We start from the raw sequence: 24711 nt of genomic DNA on the forward strand, positions 1-24711 counted from the left end.
GTGTCATACTTTGTTGATTGGATTGAGGAGGCGAGGACTGGGCAGCAGGAATGGCTCCATGCTGGGGCTCTCTTGAGTGGACTGGTGGACAGGCAGGAAGTGTGTATCCTGGTGTAGAGCTGCGGGGAGGAGCCCAGGGATGTTTTCTGCTCTGTGTCACCCCGAAACTTCACATGCTTTGGGTGCAGCTTTGTACTTCCTTATTAGCAAGAGTTTTTCAGTGTGTCCCCAGGTCAGGTCCTTATTAATCGCAGAGGACAGAGGAACATGTGGGAACCTTGTGGGAAAGATGTTGAATGCTGGTGAGTGCTGTGATAGGAGAATATGAGACTCAAGCTTCATCCAGAGACAGCTGGCAGAGAGGGCTATTATTGTCCATGGTGGTGGCATTGACCACTTAGAGACCGCTTAAATGTGAATCAGGAAATGTGAGGGGATCCTTTATTCAAGATCCTAAATGAGGTGAGTTCTGTGATCACTACTCCCATTAGTGGAGTATGGTATTGTGATGCAATGACTCAAGCCATCACCTGTGATACCAGCATATTATTTTGTAAGTTCAGTTATTTTGTAAGTTACAGGGGGAAACTGAGCCTCAGAGAGGGCAAGTCACTCTCCAAGGTCACACAGAGAATGAGAAATTAGACTGGAAATTGACCCCATTTCCCTTTGACTCCAGGACTGTGATGCTAGCTCAACAGTTCTGTCTCATCCTTGTCTTATTCCAGAACATTGGGGCCAAGCTCAGCTGCTCATGATTACACATCCATTGTAAAGAATAAAGATCTCTCAACAAGTCTCAAGTTGGGTCTCTTTCCTTCATTGCCTCTTCCCCTCTGGCCTGTCCCTGAGAGCTGAGAGCTGATTTGCAGAGCCAAGACCAGAGTCAGGCTCTCATGTGAAAAGAATATCCCAGGGTCCGGGGCCCGGGGAGAAGGTGTCGTGATGGGAAGACCTGCTCTGATAGTGGGGTACATGTGGTTTCTACTTGGAAGTGGTTTATTATTTACAGAGAAATGCACATGGAAGGTGTTCAGCAAACACTGACTCCCTGCCCTTTGCAGCTGCTGGCTGGGAGGCCAGAGGTGAGTTTGACAACTTGAGGTAAAGCTCTGGCTACACAGCATTGAAATACAAACAGGTACAGGGACATGCTCATGCTACTCCCAGGCTAGATCCCAGCTAGGTCTTGTGGGTGTCAGAATGCTCTTGGCTATGAAGGCAGATGAAACACACACAGAGCCCTGTCTCTGCTATTCACATTCCTCCTGAACTCCCCGGAATGAACCATGGACCCCAACAAGGTCATACATCCATTACTGGTAACATTGGTGTGTTCCATTGTTCCCTCCCTTTTCAGCTGGACTTTGTGACCACTGTATGGTGTAGCAAGTTAAGATGCACATTCAAAATAAGTCTCCCCTATACAACTGCTTGTGTAAGTACTGGATATTCAGCCTCTGGTTACAGCTCTCTCTTAATGACCTGGGGGAACAGTGGAATGTGGCTCACGTGCTTGGGCCCTTGTAACTCACTAAAGAGAACAAAATGGAGTTGAAGGCTTCTAAGTTCTGCCTGGCTGAATCCTGGCTGTTTGGTGGCTTTGGGAGTGAATCAGCAAATGTAAGATTCCTATACCCAATGTCCCATCTCTTTATTCCTCCCTATTATTCTCTAAACATCTATGTGATACATCGGAGTAGCTGAGTTTTGCATCTTTGGCAGGATTATGGGAGTTTTGGAACCACACAGACATTGATCATTCTTTCCCAGGCAGACACACAGAACTGTTACTTCACTCACCAAATGTGCCCTGTGGCAAGGTCTGGGCCAGGCAGAAACTGGAAGCTGGGAACTCGATCCAGGTGTAGCCAAGGCACACCAGGAATGAACAAGCTGTATCCACTAACTTCTGTTGGGGCAGAAAAGGAACCTTGGACAATTTTCCAAGAGCTTCAGGATAAAATAAGACATAGTGGCCAGGGGTTGAATTCTCACCCAGGTGGTGAGACCTCCACACAGCCTCGGGGCAGGGCTGGGAATTAGTGTGACCCGTTCTCACTACACAAAGGCAAGCAGGGAATCAAAAAGTCCTGCAAAATTTCTTAACTATCTGGGTATGGTTCTGTGATACAATGGCTCAAGTCATCACCTGTGATGCCAGCATACTATTTTGTAAGTTCAGTTTAAATCCTGGTTCAAGTTCCAGCTGCTCAACTTCTATTTCCAGGTCCTTAGTAATGTACCAGGAAAGACGCTAGAAGATGCACTGAAGTGCTTGAGCTCTTGCCACACACACAGGAGAACAGCATGAAATTTCAGGCTCCTGACTTGGGCTTTGGGAAATGAATCAGAGGAGGCAAAGTTGCCTTTACCCTACCGCTCCCTCTGTTTCTTGTCCTACCTTTAAGATAAATAAAATAATCTTAACAACAGTTTTTGGGAGGCCTGTATTATGGTACAACATAATGGGACTCCAGGTGTGATGCCCATATGCTGACCAGTTTGACTCTTGGCTGCACCGCTTCCAATCCAGCCCCTTGTTAACGCACTTCATAAAGTAGTCCAGGTGCTTGGGCCAGAGTAGAAGCTCCTAGCTTCTGCCTGACACAGCCATGGGGGAGTGAGTCAGCAGATGAAAGAGGTCTTGCTCCCTGTCTCCTCTTTCTCTGCATAACTGTGCCCTTCAAGTAAACGGACTAACAAATATTTAAAAAGTAGTTTTCTGAGTAATATTAGTGTCTGCGAGGTGTTGCTTTTGTTTTCCAAATCATGAGAAACCAGTAGTCAACTTATTAAACAGGCACAATGTTGGTTCTTCAGCACCCTTTTCGAAATGATACCAGTGCTGCAATGTTTTTTGAGTCACAGAATGTCAAAAATTTAGTCTCATTTAAAGAAATCATTCTATAGAAATCATTCATTCTTTCAACCTAAAAACAGTCCAGAACTCATTTTCCTATTTTTGAATATTGATATTGATCACACTTTGAGACGTTTATTTCAGAAAGATTGTTTGTTTAAACTTTATTTTTAGTTGAGAGAGAGCAAATGAGCTAGTGTTGTCTCCTGTTGGTTCATTTCCATTATGGCCAGGAGTAGACTAGACAGAAACTGGGAGCTGGAATTGAATCCCACATAGGTGGCAGGAACCCAGTTCTTGAGCCATCTCCGCTGCCTCCCAGACTCTGCACTGACAGGAAGCAGGAGTCAGGGACCGGACCTGAGTATTGAATGCAGTGTCTGAAATGGGACAGAGGTATATTACTCCCTAGGCCCAAGGCCTTCCCTCAAACATTATCACTCAAAGATTTTTTAAAGTAAAACTTTACTTTTAAAAGATTTATATTTATTTTATTGGAAAGGCAGATACCCAGAGAGAAGGAGAGATAAAGATTTTTCATCTGTTGGTTCATTCCCCAAGTGGCCACACAGCTGGAACTGAGCCGATCAGAAGCCAGGAGCCAGGAGTTTCTCCCAAGTCTTCTGCATGGGTGCCAGGTCCCAAGGCTTTGTGCCATCTCCCACGGCCTTCCCAAGTCAGCAGCAGGGAGATGGATGGGAAGTGGAGCAGCCAGCACACACACTGGCACCCACATGGGATCCTGGCATATGCAAGGTGAGGACTCTAGCCACTTTACTTAAAAAAATGTTATTTTCCATGATACAATTCCATAGGCTCAGGGATTTCTGCTTCTACCCTCTCCATTCTCCCTCCCCTTATTGTTTTCCTCTGTATTACTATGATAGTGTAGTTTTTCAGTAACAGTCACAAGCCCATCCTTCTATTATTTAAGTGTATCATGACATTGTAAGTATACACAATGGTAGAAAGTCCAGCATTCTTTTATCAAAATGTATTTCGAAGTTTTACTGGGAGTCCTTCCATCATGTGGCTGTAGAAATGCATACTGCAATGTACTGTCCTGTTATTTTGGTCTCCATTGTACTGTTCCTCTAGTTTAATATATGTATATACATGTTTACCCATATATATGTGGATGTTATATTTTGCATGAAGAGCATGTAATATTGGTCATTTTGGAATTGGGTTATTTCACTGAGCATAATGGTCTCTAGTTGGGACCATTCTGTTGCAAATGGCAGCATTTCATTTTTGCTAATGGCTTAGTATTCCATGAGTAGATGTACCACAATTTTTTTTATCCATTTCTCTTTCAACAAGAATCTGGGTTTTTTCCATGTCTTCGCTTTTGCAGATTGTGCTGCCATGAATATAAGATTACAGTCCCTTTTTCATGTGAAGATTTCATTTCTTTTAGCTATAGTCCCAGAAGTGGGATAGCTCTGTCATATGGTAGATCAATTTTCAGTTGTCTTAGCATTCAGTATACTGGCTTCCATTAGTTCCTGTCCTAGCCTACACTCCCACTAACAGTGAAGTAGGGTACCTTTTTTCTTGCATACTTGCTAGCAGGTGTTGCTAGCAGAATTCTGAATGTTGGCCAACCTCAGTGGAGTTAAGTAGTTTCTCAATGTAGTTTTTGTTTGGATTTCTCCTGATGGGGAGCCTGAGGATTTTTTTCATGTATCCATTAGCCATTTGAATTTGTTGTTTTGGAAAATGCCTGCTTATTTCCTTTACCATCTCTTCACAGCATTGTTTGTTTTGCTGTCATTGAGTTTCTGAAGCTCTTTGTAAATCCTGGATAGTAATCCCCTACTTGTTGTGTAGCATGCAAAGACCCATTCTGTTGGTTGCTTCTTTACTTTGTTGATTATTTCCATCACTGCGCAGAAGCTTCTTAGTTTGATGTAGTCCCATTGTTTATTTTGGCTTTGACTGTCTGTGCTTTTGGTGACTTTTCTTTTTTTTTAAGGTTTATTTATTTTTGTTTCAAAGTCAGACATACAGAGAGGAGGAGAGACAGAGAGGAAGATCTTCCATCCAATGATGCATTCCCCAAGCGACTGCAATGGCCGATGTGGCACTGATCCGAAGCCAGGAGTCCAAATTCTCCTCCGGGTCTCCCATGCGGGTGAAGGGTCCCAAAGCTTTGGGACGTCCTCAACTGCTTTCCCAGGCCACAAGCAGGGAGCTGGATGGGAAGCGGGGCTGCCAGAATTAGAACCGGCACCCATATGGGATCCCAGCGCGTGCAGGGAGAGACCTATAGCAGCTAGGCCATGGTACTGGGCCCTTGGTGACTTTTCTAAGAAGACTTTTCCAAGGCCTATACCTTGCAGAGTGTTTCCTATATCTTCCTGTAATAGTCTAATGATTTCTGGGGGCAGATTTAGGTCCTTGATGCATTTAAAACTGACTTTTGTATAGTGTGATAAGTGGGGACTTGTTTCTTACACCAGTAGGCTCCAGTCCAATTGTCCTTATTGCATTTGTTGAAGAGACCAGATTCTTTCCCCTGGATTACTTTCAGTTCTTTTGTTGGTTATCAGTTGACTGTACATATGCGGGCTAATAAAAAATGGGGACAAACATGAATTAATAGAATCAAAGATGAAAATGAAGTATAAAAATGGTTAACTCAGGCATATATGGAATAATTATTACAATCAACTATATAGCAACAAATCAGAAATGGATAGATTTTTGACACATTAAATCTACAAAAACTGAGTCATGAGGTAATAAACATTTAAATAGACCTATAACCAGGACAGATGTTGAATCAGTAATTAAATCCCTCCTCACCAATAGAAGCCCTGAACCACATGGCTTCACTGCTGAACTCTACAAAACTTTGAAGAAGAGCTAACCCCAATTCTCTTCTACAAGCTGTTCAAAGTGATAGAAAGGGAGGCAATTCTTCCAAACCCTTCTATGAAGTCAACATTACCTTAACAACAAAGCCAGATAGAAACAACAGAGAAAGAGAACTACAGATCAATATCCCTGATGAACATAGATGGAAAATTCCTCAACAAAATACTAGCCAACAGAATTCAACAATGCATCAGACAGATTATTTACCTTGCCCAGATTGGATTTGTCCTTGGCATGCAAAGATGGTTTATGGGGCCTGGAGGCGTGGCCTAGTGGCTAAAGTCCTCGCCTTGAACGTGCCAGGATCCCATATGGGCTCCGGTTCTAATCCTGGCAGCTCCTCTTCCCATCCAGCTCCCTGCTTGTGATCTGGGAAAGCAGTCGAGGACGGCCCAAAGCTTTGGGACCCTGCACCCACGTGGGAGACCTGGAAAAGGTTCCAGGTTCCTGGCTTCAGATTGGTGCAGCACTGGCCATTGCGGTCGCTTGGGGAGTGAATCATTGGAGGGAAGATCTTCCTCTCTGTCTCTCCTCTCTGTATATCTGACTTTGTAATAAAAATAAATAAATCTTTAATAAAACAGATGGTTTATTATACAAAAATAAATGGATAAACCACATCAACAAATTAAAAATTGAAAACCTTATGATCATCTCAACCAATGCACTGAAGACATTTGATGAAATCCAATAAAAACCCTAAACAAGATAGGCATAAAAGGAGCATTCTACAATACAGTCAAAACAATTTGTGAAAAACTCAATGCCAGTATCATATTAAATGGGGGAAGACTGGAAGCTTTCCAGCTAAGATCTGGAGCTAGACAAGAATGTCCACTTTTACCACTGGTATTCAACATAGTGATGTAAGCCCTTTGTAAAGCTATTAGGCAAACTGAGTAAATAGATAGATAGATAATTCAAATTCAAATAAATAAACAAATTCAAATTGGAAGTGAGGAATTAAATTATCACTGTTCACCAATGACATGATTCTATATAAAACAGAACCGAAACATTCAACCAAGAGACTATCGGGCCCTCGGATCCATATGGTGCTGAAGTAGGAGGGCTGCTTTCTTGTACATCCCTGGAAGCCGCACCTTGTTCATCCTTCAGAAGGCTTAGAGGCCACAGGCTCAGCCCCAGTTCCAGGGTGTTAGTTTGGCATTAGCATTAATGTACTTATGGGTCATTTCCCTTGTAGCAGGCTGTAAAGTGACTGAATTGTACCTAATCCTCTGTTGATGCAAGAAAGCAAACTAGATAGTACAGGAAGAAGTGGAAAGCAGGTGTCTGCAGCTGAAGTCTTAGAAGATGATGAGCAGATAAAGAGGAAACAAGACATGGCAGATCATATCCATGGAAAATTATAAATACAGGAAATGTAGAAATACCTTCAGCCAAAAGTAAATCTTCATTCACCAAGAAAAAATTATTATTGAAGAGAAACCTTGTAAATGTGGAAAAGCTTCCATCAAGTTGTCACATAGTTCAATAGGATACTGTCTCCCATTGTCTGCACCCGCAATGTCAGGATACACTTAAATAGCAGAATGGTGGACTTACGACTGCTCATGAATGACTATGTACTAATATAGTAGGAAGGAGGGAATCTGGGGAGAGGGAAAGGGAAATTCCAGAACTTACACAATTGTATCACAAAAAGAGAAAAAGTGGTCCCGTAGCTGTCAGCAGTGTAAGGCATGTGGAAAATCTTCAGCCCCAAATTGAGTCTCACTGAGCATGAACATTTTCATACTAGGGAGGAGCCTTTTGAGTGTAACAGATGTGGGAAAGCCTTCAGTCAAAAGCAGTATGTCCTTGAGCGTCAGAACACCAATATAGGAGAAAAGCTTTTTGAATGCAATAATTGTGAGAAATCCTTAGCTAGAAGGAAAATCTCCTGGGCCATAGAAAATTCGCACTGGAGGGAAACTTTTTCAGTGTAAAAACTGTGGGAACATGTTTATTCAAAAGTCTAATCAAATCAGACACCAGAGGTCTCACACGGGAACAAAGCCCTTTCTATGTAAGGAATGTAAGAAAACGTTTAGTGGAAAATCAAATCTAACTGAGCAGCAGAAAATTCCTATTGGAGAGAAACCTGTTAAATGTAACAAATCTGGAACAGCTTTTGGCCAAAAGAGGTACTTCATAAAGCATCAAAACATTCACACTAGAGAAAAACCCTTTGAATGCAATGAATGTGGAAAAGCCTTCTCTCCATGACTGTCATTCAGGTGATAAACCTTATAAACACAAGGTATGTGGAAAAGCTTTCTCTCAGTTCTCAACCCTTGCTCCACATTTGAGAATACACAAATTGAGACGCCTTATCAGCACAGTGAGTGTGGGGAAAGTTTCAGTCAAAAGTCACATCACATTAGGCAGCAGAACATTCATGCTCATTAAAAATCCTGTAAAATATCTTGAAAATGTGAATGTGTTCATCAGGAATTTGTATTGCAAATGAAATAAACCTAACAAATGCTGAACATGTAGGGGACACCAGCAGAATTCTGAAATTCTTCTGCCCCAGTTTCTTTTATTTTCCAAGATTTTTTTTTTTATTGCAAAGACAGAGTAACAGAAACAGTGGAAGGAAGAGAGAGGAAGAGTGAAAGGGAGGGGAAGGGAGAAAGAGAGGGAGAGATAGAGATGGAGAGATACAGAGAAATCTTTCATCTGCTGGTTCACTCTAAATGGCTACAACCTATGGCACTAGGACAAGATTTTCCATATCTCTCATGTGGCTGTCAGTGCCTAAGCACTTGGGATGTTTTCTACTTTTTTCCTAGGTGTACTAGCAGGGTCCTGGGTTGGAAGTGAAGCAGCCAGGACTCGAACTGGTGCCCATACAAGATGCCAACACTACATGTAGGTAATGGTTAACCAACTACATCATGATGCTGGGTCCTGCCCCAGTTTCCTTTCATGGAGATATAACCAGTGTGTGAGACTGTGGTAAAATATAGGAGCAACTGAAGTTTTTGAGTGGGGGAAATACCAAACATTAAAAGCTTGTTTATATACACAGCCAGGAGAAGTGGAATATGATATCCCTTAATTGTAAGGCATTCTTTGCTCTTTGGGATAGGTCAGGCTTTGTCAATTCTGTAAAGTAGACCCAGCATGTTTATCAGTGGCTTCCTTCAAGACACTATTTACTCCTTACCTCCGTCTGCTAGGAAGCCTGCTGTAGAATCTACATCATTCCCCTCCTACAGCTCCTGTTCCTTCACTCCCACCTAATCCTCGCTAATTGTCAGCAAAGAGGACACCAGACTACTGACTTCTATTTTACTACTCCAGGGTTCCAAGAGAGCTCAGGGGCCTCATCTATGTCTAGGACCCCTTTCCTCTGCAGGACCTGATATAGGTATGCAGAGGCGTGGGAACACTTTCAGATGACTCTGAATAAGCACATAGAGATATGACTTGTAAATTGAAACCCATCAGGGACTGAAAAAGACTGCTTTCCAAAAAGAAGGCTGTTCCACAAGAGTAGTCTGACCCTAAATTGAAACCAGTTGATTCTGTAGGTGACTGGAAGTAAGAGCATTTCATTGCTTCTATCTTGGAAGGACTAAGAATGATCGGGATCCTCACATCAAACATGCTATGTTGGATGAAAAGACAATCCCTTGGTCTTCTTAGAAATTCGGGGTGAGACTTTAGTCAAATATTCCTCCGTATCTCTTGAGTCAGTGGAAGTATAAATGTATTACTCAGCGAACTGTAGATGTTAGAAGAAATCTTCAAAAGCAGGCTTAAAATCGTCTCTTTGGTCTTTTACAATGAGTATTAGAAGGAGACCCAGCAATGGGAGAGAAGAGATAAATGTGACATCTCTGGTAGTAGCTTTGTGGCCTCACTGACCTGAGGGACCCTGGAGGCTCTTGCGTTGCCTGTCTCATTTTCTCTGCAAATCTGATTTTCAACTAGAAGTAAATAAGTCACAAAAGTCCAGAAGGTCAGGGACTGTGTATTCTGCTTGCCCGCGCCCCTACAGCAGGGCCAGATCTATGCAGAGCAGGTGTGATGAGGTCTCTTTATTGAAGTTGGTACAATTATTGATCCCATGTTAGAGACGTGAAACCTGAGACTCAGAGAAGTGAAGCTGTGAGGCCAAAGTCTCAGTGCTGGGGGGTGGCCCAGAGAGGGTGTGAATCCAGGTCGGAGGGTTCCAGCACGTGTGCTTTTTCCTGAAGGAGGTGATGTGTTCTGATGCCAATTTTCCATCTCGTTCCCTTGTTATCAGCTGGTAACCTGTATGTACTGTGCAGCCAGATGCTGCAGGGAGCCCTTGTTTCTTCCATTGGCTGTGAGTCCTCCATGTGCAGTGGGAGGATTCTGTGGCCTTGGACTGTGAGAGATCTTGCGCTGCACCACCTGTTCTGGAATGGACCCCAGTCCAGCCCCTTCTATCGGTCTCAATCCTATATTAGAGCTGAGGCTGTAAGTCTCCCTCCCTTCTTCTCCGAACTCAGGATGCTCCAGCTGCTGAGCTCCCTCCTCCTTGTGGCCCTGGGTAAGCCTCTGCCTGAGTGTGTGCTCCTGCGCTGCCCTGGGCCAGCAGCCCTGAAATCTGCTTCCCACCCTGGCTCCTGTGATCCCACCACCTGCCTCTCTCAGAAGGGTCTCAGCATTTACCTGGGACATAACAGTGAAAGCTTTCAGCTTGCTGCTTAGGTTGGGGAGATGAGGGAAAACGAGATGGACGAGCTCAGGAGAAGGACTGGGAGCTGCAGCGAGGGCTGTGGAGGGAGTTCTTGGTGGGGCAGTGAACACAGCTGAGTGGTTGAATGTGGCTCTGTGTTGAGATGACGGAGGGTGGCATTTCCACTCTTCTGCTGCATGCTTCAATTCTCCACTCACTACTGTCTCTATCCTGCTCCTTAGCCTGTGCTCTACTCTGCTTCATTACGTTGTAGTTCAGAACACCCGCTCTGAGCAGCCTCCCCAACTCACAGTCCTGGTAACAGATAGTATTTACTGAGTGCTTACAGTAGGCTCAGCTGAATATTCAGAGATTTTTCGCATATGATCTCATGTCATTCTCATCACTGCTGCACAAGGTTTGTACTGTTATTGTTCCCATTTTACAGAGAGCTATACCGACCTCAGAGAAGTAAAGTAGCTCATTCTCGAACTAGGCACCAGACTTTTTTTTTAAGGTTTATATTTATTGGGCCCAGCACAGTGGCCTAGGGGCTAAATCCTCGTGTGGAGTGTGCTGATATCCCATATGGGCACAAGTTCTAATCCTGTCAGGCCTACTTCCCATCCAGCTCACTATTTGTGGCCTGGGAAGGCAATCAAGGATGGCCAAAGCCTTGGGACCCTGCACCTGCTTGGGAGACCTGGAAGAGCTCCTGGCTCCTGGCTTCAGATCAGCGCAGCTCCGGCCGTTGTGATTACTTGAGGAGTGAATTATCGAACAGATCTTCCTCTTTGTTTCTCCTTTCTCTATATATCTGACTTTGCAATAAAAATAAATAATAAATGCTTTTTTTAAATAAAAGATTTATATTTATTTGAAAAGCAGATTAAAAAAAAGATTTATTGTTTTTATTGGAAAGGCAGATACACATGGAGAAGAAGAGACAAAGAGAAAAATCTTCCAAGCTCTGTTTCACTCCACAAGTGGCTGCAATGGCCTGAGCTGAGCTGATCCAAAGCCAGGAGCCAAGAACTTCCTCCTCTTCTCCCACGCAGGTGCAGGGTCCAAGGCTTTGGACCCTCCTGTACTTTTTTCCCAGGCAACAAGCAGGAAGCTGGATGGGGAGTGGAGCAGCCAGGACCTGAGTCAGTTCTCACATGGATGCAAGTCTTTGCAAGTGGAGAATTAGTCTGGTATGCCACCATACTGGCTGTCATTTGAGCCCTGGATGTCTTTACTTCAAAGCCTCTACTCTTTCAAAAAAAAAAAATTCCTGATGTGTTTGTTTCAGAAGTAGAGAGGGAGACTGCCAGAAAAATATGTCCCTTTCTTGGGTTCTCTCTCAAAATGCTAAGTGAAGCCATATCAATGTTCCCTGGGATACAACTGCTGTCTGTCAGCAAGGAGAAAGAATTGGAGATGGAGTCAAGATGAAATCCAGGCATTTGTGTGTTATAGGTGTTTCATGGGGTATCATAGCCACAACACTAAGTGTCTGTCCCAGCTGCTGCTTTCTGTGGCTGCAGTCATCACTGCAAGCATTATTTTAACTGTAAACTTCCTCCATTCTCCATTTAGAGAGGCTGCATTTTTAGGTGGCTGCTGAGGGTCAGAGAGGGAAAGCAGCTTAAACAGAGTCACACAGCCTGCGTGTGACACTCTAGGACTGAACCATGACCCCCTTTCCTGTTAGATCCCCTCTGGATGCTTGATGCCTCCCATCTCTTCTCTCCTTTCTAGCCTCATGCTCACACCCACCAGTCTACAACCCCTCCAGCCACTTCTCCAACCCCTCCAGCCGTGTGGTCAATGGTGTGGAAGCAACACCGCACAAGTGGCCCTGGCAGGTAAGAGCAACCTCAGCTGCACTGACTCCCACTGTGGGTTCTGGACACCAAGTGCTGATTGCAAGGCCTTCAGTGTTGACCTGATAACTCCTCCTCCAATACCCACTTTACCTGCCAAGGTTCCTGGAAAAGGCAGCTTCAGCTGCAGGTTCTACCTGCTGCCCCTGATATCCTCACTGGACTGTTTGCAAATCAGCTGCACCTGGCGTTGAAGGGAGGCTTTACTCGAGGGACTGATGCCTTGATAGAGGAATCCAGGCAGTGTGTGGAGGCAGGGGTGGGGATTCAGTTCCAGTTCCTTGAGTGTCACAGCAGGGCTCTGAGGTCTGGAGCACAGAGCAGGAAGAGTTGGATCAGAGCTGTGTAAGGTAGTACTGAGGACTAGGCTTGCTGCGCTGTGGAGCACAGTAGCCATTAGATACATGCAGGTATTTAATGTGAATTAAATAAATTCAATCACGCCCAATACTTCCTTCCTTCATACCAGTCACCTTTCAAGTGTCCTAGAGCCACCTGTGTCCAGTGGTTCCCATCTTGCGCAGCAGAGGCAGCGAACACTTACATAGCCCCAAACATTCTCCAGGGCAGATCAGTAAGTACGTTCTGGGAGGGAGCAGAGAGTGAGTGGCTTCTCCAGCAGTGACTTAGCCCTGCCACTGCAGCAGGAAAGCAGCCAGAGAACATGTGTGCCTGAGTGAGCGGTCTGTGTGCAGTCAGCATCTGTGTGCACAGAGACCACAGCCAGCCTGGGGACCGAGGGCCACACTTCACCCTCCCCTTTGGTCTCCAGGGAGATATTGAGAATCTGAATCAGTAGGAAATGAGAAGGATGGTGAAAGAGTCAGGGTGCGTTTTTGCTTTATAAGATCCAAGAGCCCTAGAAAAGCTGAAGTGCAGGAAAATGGGGCCTGAAAGAGCTTAGGGTTCTCAGGGGAAAGAAAAGCTTGGGGTTACCTAGTAGGGAAGAGAATTTGAGTGTCCTCAGGGAGCTCACAGGGCCTTGGCACTGTCAGCTTGAACAGGTGTGCCTGCAGCACACTGCACGGCTCAGTGGGGCCTGGTGTTCTGTGTGAATGGCGCCTTCTCTAGTTATTCGTTGCACAATCTACCCAGCCCCCTCACTGTGGGTCTAGACCTCTCCAATTAGCTATTTTTGTCCCCCAGGTTGCCTTGCTGTATGAGGAGAATGGCTATCTGTACTTCTTGTGTGGAGGGACACTCATCAAGCCTAACTGGGTTATGACAGCTGCCCACTGCTTCCCGTGAGTTCTCCTACTGTGCCCCTCCACCCTGGCCTTTTTCTCTGTGAGACCCAAGCAGCAGGGCAGGTGCGTGGGCTATGGGGATTGAACAATGAAGCCCAGACTGACCTTTCCTCCTCTGGCAGCTATGATGCTCAGTACTGGGTGATGCTGGGCCGGCACAACCTGTATTTATCAGCGGATTCTGAGCAGTTCTTCATTGCAGAAGAGATCATCAAGCACCCAGATTATGATGACAGTGATGCGTCTTTAGGGTGAGTGACCTCCCAGCCTGGGATCAGGCTCCTGTTTTCTTCTTTCCATGACCCATAGCTCAATTAGGAGACTCCAGGGACACGGGGCAGTGGTGAACAGCATAGGCCCAGCTTCCACACGCTGGGTAGAGCCTTAGATACCAGAAGCACTAAACTCCCTCCCTCCCTGCACAGGGGGAATAGCAGGTCCAGGGAGAAGCAGGAAGTGCCCCAGGGCTGCTGTGCTCAGTGTCTCTGGAGCCCAGGACCGGCAGGCCTCTCCCCCAAGTCCAAAGTGCTGTGTACTCAGCAGAGGCTCCTCCAGCACAGCCTGGGTTCCTGGCTGTGTGGGCAGAGGAGGACTGAGAGTCAGGCTGGGGGCGTCCCTCCCTGAGTGTCCTGGGCACTGAGTGCCTGCTGCTTTTTACTTGTCAAGGTAATTCTGCATTAAGGCTTTATGGCGTTAGTTATGGGCAGGGAGGCCCTGCTCAGCCCTCACCTGTTGTACACCTGTATGTCTAGGTGTTCTGGTGTTTTTTAGTGAGAGGATCACAGGGAGGGGCAGAATTCTCATGAAAGCATCATGAAAGTGAGGGACCATTTGATGGAGATCCAGGCCCATCCTCACATGGCTTCCTGGGACAACATATAGACAAATGAGACCCAGGTGAAATATCCTGAGTGACAGAAGGCAGAGAGGTGGTTCCTGAAGTATGGGTTGTGGAACAGTGGCACCAGAGTGCCCTGGGAACTTGTGAGTAAATGGCAGACCTCAGGTGGGTCACAGCCTTGGTGTTAGCTACATATTATATGTGGGTTTAAAAATTTTATGTATTTTTTGTTTACTTGAATAGCTTAGAACTATGATGTGTGTGTATGTGTGTGTGTGTGTGTGTGTGTGTGTGAGAGAGAGAGAGAGAGAGAGAGAGAGAGAGAGAGAGAGAGAGAGAGAGAGAGAAAATTTTCCATCTGCTGGTTTTCCTAGGTAAGTGATAGTAGGCTGGAGTTCTCTCAGTTCTCCTAACTGGGCTGAAATCCAAGCACTTGCGCCAGCACTTGCTAACCCCGGGTGCATATGAGCAGGAAGGTGGAACGGGAAGCCAAGTGTAGGCACTGTGATGTGTGATGCAGCCTCTTAGGCACTGGGCACTCCCCAGGGTGCTGTGTGGAGGTGTTCAGTGTGATTTGATATAGCTGGACTGTGTGAAGCACAGGCAGAGACCCTTTTGATAACATGCAGAAGTTTAACATTCAACATTCTGCTATTTAAGTGTTTCATGATATTGTAGAGGTAGGTAATGGTAGAAATACGGTATCAAACCTTCAAGGTATCTTGAAGTTTCATTGACACTAGTCCTTTTATTCAGGCATAGAGATGCGTATTGCAATGAATCTTCACTTACAGGCACACTATTCTTACAGTTGACTGATGAGAATATGTGTATATACTTTGTTTTTATTTTTCCTGAAGATTACCTATATCAGAGAGAACATATGGTATTTGTCCTTTTGGTATTGGCTTATTTTACTGAGTACAATAGTCTCTAATTGGAACCATATTATTATGAATGGTAGAATTTCAGATTTTGTTATTTATTTATTTATTTATTTATATTGAAAAGTCAGATTAACACAGAGGAGAGACAAAGATCTTCTTCTGTCTGCTGGTTAACTCCCCAAGGGGACACAAGAGCCAGAGCTGAGCCAATCAGAAGTCAGGAGCCAGGAGCTTCTTCAGGGTTTCCCACATGGGCGCAGAGTCCCAAAGTTTTTGGGCCATCCTGCATTGCTTTTCCAGACCACAAGCAGGGAGCTGGAAGCAAAGTGGAGCAGCCAAGATATGAGCCAGCACCAATACAGGATCCTGGCACATGCAAGACAAGGATTTCAGCTACTAGGCTACCGCGCCAGGCCCCAAATGGTAGCATATCATTATTTTAATGTTTGTGTATTATTCCAAGGAGTACACGTACCACAATTTTTTCATCCATTCCTTTATCAGTCATCTAAGTTGTTTCCCTGTCTTCACTACTGTGGATTGTGCTGCTGTAAATATAGGGATGCAGGTCGCCTTCTCATATGCAGATTTCACTGCATTTGGATATTTTCAGGAGGGGGTGGCTGGTTAATATGGTAGATGAATTTTCAGTTGCCTGAGCACTCTCCATACTGACTTTCAGTGGCTGCACTAGTACACACTCCCACAAACAACACAATAGAATATAATTTGCCTGAAATTCTTGCCAACAATGTTGCTAGTAGATTTCTGTATTTAAGACATTCACAGGTGTGAAGCCCTTGAGCAAAAGTCTGGGATGGGACCTGATCCAGTTACTGCACCAGGTTCTACATGACTCTTCCTTCCCCACAGCAATGACATCGCCCTAATCAAGTTATCGGGTTGTGTTCAGTTGACAAGCAAAGTCCAGCTTGGCTGCCTTCCTCCTGCTGGCTACATCCCACCCCATGAGGCACAATGCTACATCACTGGTTGGGGATACACGTCCAGTATGTATTGACCATGGAAAACAGCAGGAAAACAGGGTCTCAGAGCCAAGGTCAATGATGTAGTGGTCCATGAAGCATGCAGGGTGGTGGGACTGCTGGGAGGAAAATCCCCTTTAGATCTGAAGAGCTATGGGCCTCAAATTCCCCAATTCTGGAAATGTAATTGTACCCCAGACTCATGTGCATTGATCTTTGTCCCTATAGCTGATGGGCCAGCTTCAGATGTTCTCCTGGAGGGGCTGATGCCTGTGGTGGATCATGAACACTGCTCCAAGCGGGACTGGTGGGGTGACAATGTGAAGCCATGTCATGTGTGTGCCGGTGGACACCAAGTCTCTGGCTGCTTTGTGAGTCTGATTAAGCCTGCAGTTGGGGTCAGAGTTCTGTGGTCCCTCTGCCATCTCCATGGAGGTGGAGGAGCTTTCTTCTCTGCAGGCCCAAAACAGCACCTGGATAAAGTCAGCACAGCCCACACATCCTGAGTCCTGTCCCAGATCACAGGCCCCCTCACCTGGGACCATCACTGTCCCTCCTCCTGCTCAGGCTGCCCCATCAGCACACCAAGGACACATGCACCACCACCTTGAGTCACCCACTCTGGGCTCTGCAGGGATCCTTAACCACTGTGCTGTGGGAGCTGAGTCCTCCTAGGCAGCAGGGAAGGTGCTGCCAGCAGGGGGCACTGGCGTCTCCGTGCCAGGGGCTGTGCTGAGGTCCTGTCTGGGTCCCTTGCTGCTCAGCAACTGTGGTAGCACAGCCCCTGCTCCTGCCCAGCTGAGGCCCTGAGGCTGGGGGAGGTGCAGCAGTGTGGGTGTGTCAGCAACCCCCAGGTCAGGGGCAATTCCTTCCAGCTGAGATGTGGCTCAGTCCCTGTCCATCACAGGGTGACTCTGGAGGACCCCTCAACTGTCCTGGAGTGAATTGTGAATGGGAGGTCAATGGCATTGCCAGCTTTGTTTCTGGTTATGGTTGCAACGCTGAGAAGAAACCCACGGTGTTCACGCGTGTGTCGTGCTTCATTGACTGGATTAAGGAGGTGAGGACTGAGTATCTGGGAGGGCTCCATGGGATAGGAACTCTGCTGAGAGAACTGGTGGATTGGGAAGGAAGGGTAGATCCTGGTGAGGAGTGTAGGAATACTCGAAGGGCAGTGGTGGTGGGTGGGTGGGGGGAGGCTTAGGGACATTTCCTTTTTTTTTTTTTAAATTTGTTTTTATTGTTGATTACATTGCATCATGTGACACAGTTTTATAGGCACTGGAGTTCCCCTCCCCCCTGCCCCACCCCCCCAACCCCCTCCTCATGGTGGATTCCTCCACCTTGTTGCATTACCACAATTCAAATTCAGTTGAGATTCTTCCATTGCAAGCATGTACCAAGTATAAAGTCCAGCATCTTATTGTCCAGATAAGTTCAACTTAGGGACATTTTCAAGAGACACATGGATATGTTCTGTCCTGTTTGGCACAGATTTTTGCAGGCATTGAGTGGAACTTTGCACTTTCTTATTCAGTGAGGGTTTGCCAGTATTTCCCCTGACCTCGTCCTCATTTGTCAGAGAGGACAGAGGGACACAAGGTTGTGTGAGATGGTGAGAGCTGTGATGGGGGAAGCTGAGGGCTCAGACATCATGAGGGAGCAGCTGGTCACAGAATGTTAATATTGCGGATGACAGCAGCAGTAGCCACCACTTAGATGTGCACCGGGGAGTGTGCTTGGGGAGCCTTAGTTAATGGTTTATTCCTGAACTCCAACGAGGTAAGTATGCTGACCACCATTCTCATTAGAGAGGAAGCTGAGGCTCAGAGAAGGCGGGTCACTCCCCAGGTCCTGAAGGGAATGAGTGGTCAGGCTGGGAGCTGACCCCAGCTCTGTTCATGTGACTCCAGAACCTGTGATGCTGACCAGAATGTTCTGTCCTCTTCCAGATCATCAGCAGATATCCCAGCTGTCCATGATGGCTCCTCGTCCTCTATAAGGAATAAAGATCTCACAGAAAGTTCTGAGCTGGGTCTTTTTCCTTCATTGCCTCTTCCCCTCTGGCCTGTTCCTGAGAGCTGAGAGCTGATGTGCAGAGATGAGACCAGAGTCCACCTCTCATGTGAGGACAAGAGGATCCTGGGGCCCAGGGGAAAAAAAATCATAATGATGTGACCGCCCTCTTGGATTTCTTGGGATGGGGGTTCTCAGACCCAAGACTTCCTGTGTGGACACTGAGGCAGTCCCAGGAAAACAGGACAAGCAGGTGTCCCAGGATAGAGTCCCCAGAGAGCAGTGGCTTTTCCATGCAGGCACAACACACAGTGACACCTGCAGAGAACCTGAACCTGTCCGCTCTCGGGAAGGTTGTGGTAAAGTGGGAGGACCAGGGATTTCTGCCTCCACTGACTGGCAGCAGAAGGAGGAGGGCTGTGGTCATTCATTCACTCAGTATCATTCATTCCTCATTTCAGAGGAGGGCTTAGAGAGGGAGAGGCACAGGGGTTCTGCTCTCAAGTAGTTTATTATTTAAGGTAAACTGTGCATGGTAGAGGCATTCAGGAACCACTGACTGGTTCATGGCTGGCAGGCCAATGGCAGGTTGGAGCTGGGAGTCCAGAGGTGAGTGGGACAACACAAGCGCGACCCCTAGCAACAGGATGAGAAGCCACACAAAAGGACAGGGACACATCCAGTTTTGTACCCAGGGTTGATCACAACAAGCTGTAGTGGGTGTCGAAGTGACCTTGGCTCTGCAGGCTGATGAAACAGAAACATGGCCCTATCCCTGCTACTCAAGTTCCATGGGCTCCAGCAAAGTCATGAATGTTTCTTTTTATTGTTTTATTATTCTTTAAAAGGGTTCAGGGTTTGGTTTTAAATTGGGCAGCACACCGTTCATTAGTCTGACGTCTCTCCTACATGTCAGACTGACTTCAGCTAGCAACGCTTCATTAAATACAAAAGAAAAACTTGTTTCAATTTTTGAGAAAAAAATCCAGTTCTGAGAACAATTCACATTAGTCTGTAATTAAAAACAAAACGAGGGCTAATAGTTCATGCTGCTTTATGCAGTCTTCTTCTCACACAGAACCAGGAATGTTAGTTTTCCTAACCCAGGCAGGCACTGATACCGCAGGACACTGTGCACACACTCACACCCCTCTTGCACAAACAAGATTTATAGCATGGCAATGAGAAAAGGTTTGTTGTGGTATCAGCCAATCAAAATCCTTGGAGTCAGTCTCGTTGAACTTACAAGGTATGCCTTGTGGATCTTGAGTCTATGTTAAAGGCATCTATTGTCATGTTCTGAAATAAAGAGTTTTGGGTAGTACCATTGTTTCTTCCTTAAAATTCTAGAAAGTTTCAGAAAGCATGATTTTGATTTGATTTGTGGTATGGAAAATGAGAGAACTTTTGCTGTTGTTGTTGTTTTTACATTTAGTTAAAAATCAAAGCAACTCCGGCATCAGGAAACAGACAGTTCAGAGAGTAGGCCAACATCTGAGGGACTGACAGGTGAGACAAGGTCCCGGGCCATTCTTACTGGCTGAGGGGATGCTAAGGACATGGGCAGCTGTGGCTGTGCACAGCAAGTAACAGTGGGCAAGATGACTTGTATTCAGAGCCTTGGAAGCAGGGCATTGGAAAACATGTACCACTGCAGTGAAGAGCTCAGGAAAACCATCTGGACTCTCCCACCTGCTTGGTCACTACTGCCTTCTGTGGAAGACTAGACATATTGTCAAGATCAGCACATGGAATCAGGCAAGAACTCTGCACAGATGCTACTATTACACCACTCCCTGAGTAACATGAGCCCTCTGACCCTAACTGAGCTGCTCACTGTCTCTGCTAACAGCCCGTGACACGCACTCACCAGGCATTGCTGGCTTTGAAAAACCTAGTAAAGTAACAAGGCAATCCGTGGTTAAACTGAATGGTACAGATAAGTGGCGATTTGGAAAAACACCGACCACAGGCATTTCTTAAGCCCAGAATACAGTGAATTTGCTATTGCTCTTTTGATCATTCCTGAAATTTCAGAGTACAAATTCTCCTAAAATAAAAATTTCAAATGTTCAGAATTAATTCTCTGACATCGTTAGACAACCCAGGGAGTGCTACCGCCCACAGTTCTACAGTGTGTAGAAACGGTGCTGGCTGTCCGTCGGGCCCCTTCCTGAGTGACAACCCGCAGTTTTGTGACACTCACTTGGCTTCATTGGTTAAGAGAGAGAATTCAATTCTCAGCTAAGTTCCTTGAGAGACTCCTCTTAGAGTGCCATTTTCCCTTCTAATTTACCAAAACAGAAGGTCTGGGCTACTTCGCCCAACATCAGATAGGGTTTTGAGGAAAATAAATGATCATGAGCACCTCATCATCACTGAAAACTAAAAGCTACCTGCTCCCCCCGCAAAAGTGCCCAGGTGGGCTTAAGGTGGCCAGACTGCATGAACACCTACAGCCATAAATGTGCAATGTGTATTTCAATGAAAAATGCTGGCAAGCTGGGGAGTGGGCATTGAAGTCCGGAGGTGATGAGAACGAGGAGCCGGGCGCCTCTTTCCCCCAGCCTTGGTGCCCGACACCCGATCCAATACAGTGGTTGGGCGTGTCCAACTAGCTGCTGCTGCTATTGCTGTTGCCGCTGCCTTGTGGCATTGCCTTGAGCCCCACACCACACCTATGCTGCTGCTCCAAACATGTTTTTTGCTCCCATCTTTATCAGTTAGCCTTTGTAAAGCCACTGTTCGGTGTAGTAGGTCAATCTGCTACATTCAATACAAGTTTCCAAGTACCGCAATAGAAATACTACAAATCCTGTCTAGTTTGTTCCGAATGCAGCTCCCTTTAAATGGTCCTGGGGAATAGTAGAATGTGGCTTAGGTGTTTGGACTCTTGCTGACCTTGTTAGTGGTGAGGATGGAGTTCAAGGCTCCTGTTTCGTCCTGCCTGGTCCTTGACGTTGTGGAGTGAACCAGGTAGTGGAAAATCTTTTCCTCCACACCCCCTCTTCCTTTCCCCCTCTTTATTACTCTGCTGTTTAAAGCAATGATGAAGATATGTGAAAGAGGTGTGTGGGAGTAACATACTTGTACCATACATCAGTATATCTGAGTTTTGCATTGTAGAAGTTCTGCAATGAGACAGACATTGGTCATTCCATCCAGGCAGACACATGGGAATGGTGAGAAGTAATTGCAGGTGTAGCCACGGCACAGCAAGGCTGTGAAGGCTGAACGTCCATTTCTTCCTGATGGGTTCGAGCAGGGACCTTGGGATATTTTCCAAATAGCTTCAGGATGAACTGAGCTGTGGTGGGCAGATGTGAGTTTCAACTAAACCCTCACCCAGCTCCAGGGCTGGACTAGGAAATGCTGTGCTCCGTTCTCTTCACATAGGCACAGTCGAGAATCAGAGAATCTTGCCCAAAATTGCCAACAGTTCGATCAATATTTCAATTTCCCTTTTTAAAGAAAAGATTATTTTTGTTTAAAAGGCAGAATTACAAAGAGAAGGCGAGATAGAGAGGGAGGTCTTTCACCTGCTAGTTCACTCGCCAAAAGGCCGAAATACCTGGAGCTCAGTCGATCCAAAGCCAGGAGTCAGGAGTGTTCTTCAGGTTTTCCATGCAAGTGCAGGGTCCCAAGGCTTTGGGCTGTCCTCTACTGCTTTCCCAGGCTACAAGCAGGGAGCTGGATGGGAAGTGGAGCATCTAGGTCATTAACTCTTGCCTCTCTGGGATAGTGGCTTAGCATATTCCTCCACAGTATCAGCCTGCTAGCCTGATTTTTTTAAAGAGATGCTGACAAAGTTATAAGAAGGCTATGTATTAGATAGATAGACATTTCCAACTGAAAAATGAGTCAAACATGAAGGCCTAGATCTGATTGGAGGATGAAAATTAGGGCCCACAGATACATAGAATAATTAGGCCAAGGAATATGGTACAAAACAGTAAAGCCTATAAAACACAATCCTGAGGATCTGCTCCCGACTCCCCTGGGAGCCTGGTCTCACATGTGATCGTATGCTGGCTTGACATGGCAGGGAGTTTCATTAAGGTCTATAGGAAAAGCATGGAGGTAGAAGGGAAGCTCAAAGGAAGGCACAGAAAAGCGCAACTGTGCTGCTGGCATACCCTTCCTCAACTTGAGTGCCAGGTTGCACACACACCATGAACAGGATCTACTTTCCATGGACACAGTGGAAGTGGTGGAGGTGCAGGTTGGGATGTCTACCCCTGTTCTATGTCTTCTCCCTCCTGTGGGCTCCAAGATGCTTTGCTCCCAAAACACAGAAACTGGAGGGACGTCTCAATTGTGTGGAAGCAGAAACTTAGGGAGGCATTTTATTTTTTATGCTGTTATTTCAAATGGGCACTGCCATTTTTTAAAAAAAGCTTTACTTATTTTTATTGAAAAATCAGAGAGAAGGTGAAACAGAGAGAAAGATCTTCTTCCACTAATTTACTCCCCAAGTAACTGCAATGGCTAGAGCTGAACTGATTTCTAGCCAGGAGCCAGGAGCTTCTTCCGGGTCTCCCATGTCGGTGCAGCATCCCAAGGTTTTGGATCATCCTCGACTGTGCTTCCCCAAGCAGGGAGCTGGATGGGAAGCGGGGCCACTGGGACATGAGCTAGTGCCCATATGGGATCCCAGTGCATGTAAGGCAAGGACTTTAGCTACTAGGCTACCATGCCGGGCCCAGGTACTGCTATCTTTAACATGTGTTCCTATGGAGTAATCAGAATCAGGGTTATTTGGGCCATCAAACTTTTTAAAAAATGGGAAGAGTTTTGTCAGTTTATAAAACAACCATCTCAGTGAAAGCTTACTTGCATGCAAGATAATGACTGCCTATGATAGACCTAAGTCCTAAGGAGAATTCCTCATTCTAGAATGACTTTAGCCAACATGCCTCTCTATCCCTTGACTCTGGAGAGGTAGCCAACTTTAATTACGAAATCAGCTCCAGACATTAAGCTTCAAAACCTGGATGTCAGACCTGAGAGTATCTTAGAAGACTTCCTGAAGCTTGTTACTTCTGCTTTTTGCACAAAGTAATAATGCTTATTTTGAAGTTGGAAAATGAAAACACACACAATGGGATGTAGATGAGGAGTGGAGGGGAAGAAAGGGCTGGTGGGTGTAGAGAGATCTTCTGGACACCTGTAGGCTTGATCTCTGATGTAAGAGGCATGAACACCTGACCCTATCTCCTTTTAGGGGTAGTGTGCTGATCTGGAAGTTTTGCTCATATTCCATTAAATACCATATGGAGATTCATATACATACTTGAATAGCGACTTTTTGCCAGTTCCAAGACAGAATTGAGGCATTCCATCAGGGTGGTGTTTTGATAATTGGAAAAAGATAATTCTCAGGTCAAATCCCTTTTTAATTAAGAGAGAGAAGTTAGAGCAATACAATAGAATTACATGGAGGTAATGGAGGGTTGGTGGTATATGATCTCCAACGCAGCTAGATGCCTATGCCATATCATATCCCCACCCAGACCTTGCTGACAGTTACTTTCAAAGGGGAGAGGAAGAACACTGATCCATCACATATTCTGTACCTGCTTCTTGCTGATCATGTGCATAAGCCTTATTGTCCTGGGTCCAGAAATCTGTTACTAATCTGTTTCATTTCAGAAACAAGGGGATTTTATTTCAATGCTGGCAGTGGCTGTGACTGCTGCCTGTTCACCATCATTTTGAGAAGCTGCTTACTTCTTAAACAGACAAGTTTATCAATCACAATAAGCATATTTAGAAAAACATAAAATGCATGTGAAATTCTAATTAAGAAATGAAGAGAATTTTCGGTTGCTTCTCAAATAATGCACATTGATCGCCTTTTTTATGAAGATTTGTTTTTAATTTTTATTGGAAAGTCAGATATACAGAGAGGAGGAGAGACAGAGAGGAAGATCCTCTGTCCCTTGATTCACTCCTCAAGCGGCCACAATGACTGGAGCTCGGCTGATTCGAAACCAGGAGCCTGGAACCTCTTCTGGGTCTGCCTCCTCTGGGTCCTCAATTGCTCTCCCAGGTCACAAGCAGAGAGCTAGATGGGAAAATCTGAACTGCCGGGATCTGAACTGGCACCCATATGGGATTCTGGCAACTTCAAGGCTAGGACTTTAGCCACTAGGCTACTGCGCCTGGTCCCATCGATTGCCTTTTAAAACTAAAAGAAGCTTTTTAAACTAAAATAAACTATGTAACATGGCCACAAAACCTTGAAATGTCTCTTTTAGTGAATATGATGACTTTAGGGTAAATAGAAGAGGTTGTATTAGTCACTGTTCCTCTTGTTGTGCCAGTATTTGATTTGTTGCTGATTGATTTCTTTAGAACATCTTCTGTACTTATATACTTACTGAAAAGCTGTAGGCTATGTTTCCCAAACCAACAGACACATTTTAAAGACTAACTTCATGGGCCCAGTGCAATA

The sequence above is a fragment of the Ochotona princeps genome, chromosome 2, assembly GCF_030435755.1.
Source record: "Ochotona princeps isolate mOchPri1 chromosome 2, mOchPri1.hap1, whole genome shotgun sequence".
Classification (NCBI taxonomy): Eukaryota; Metazoa; Chordata; class Mammalia; order Lagomorpha; family Ochotonidae; genus Ochotona; species Ochotona princeps.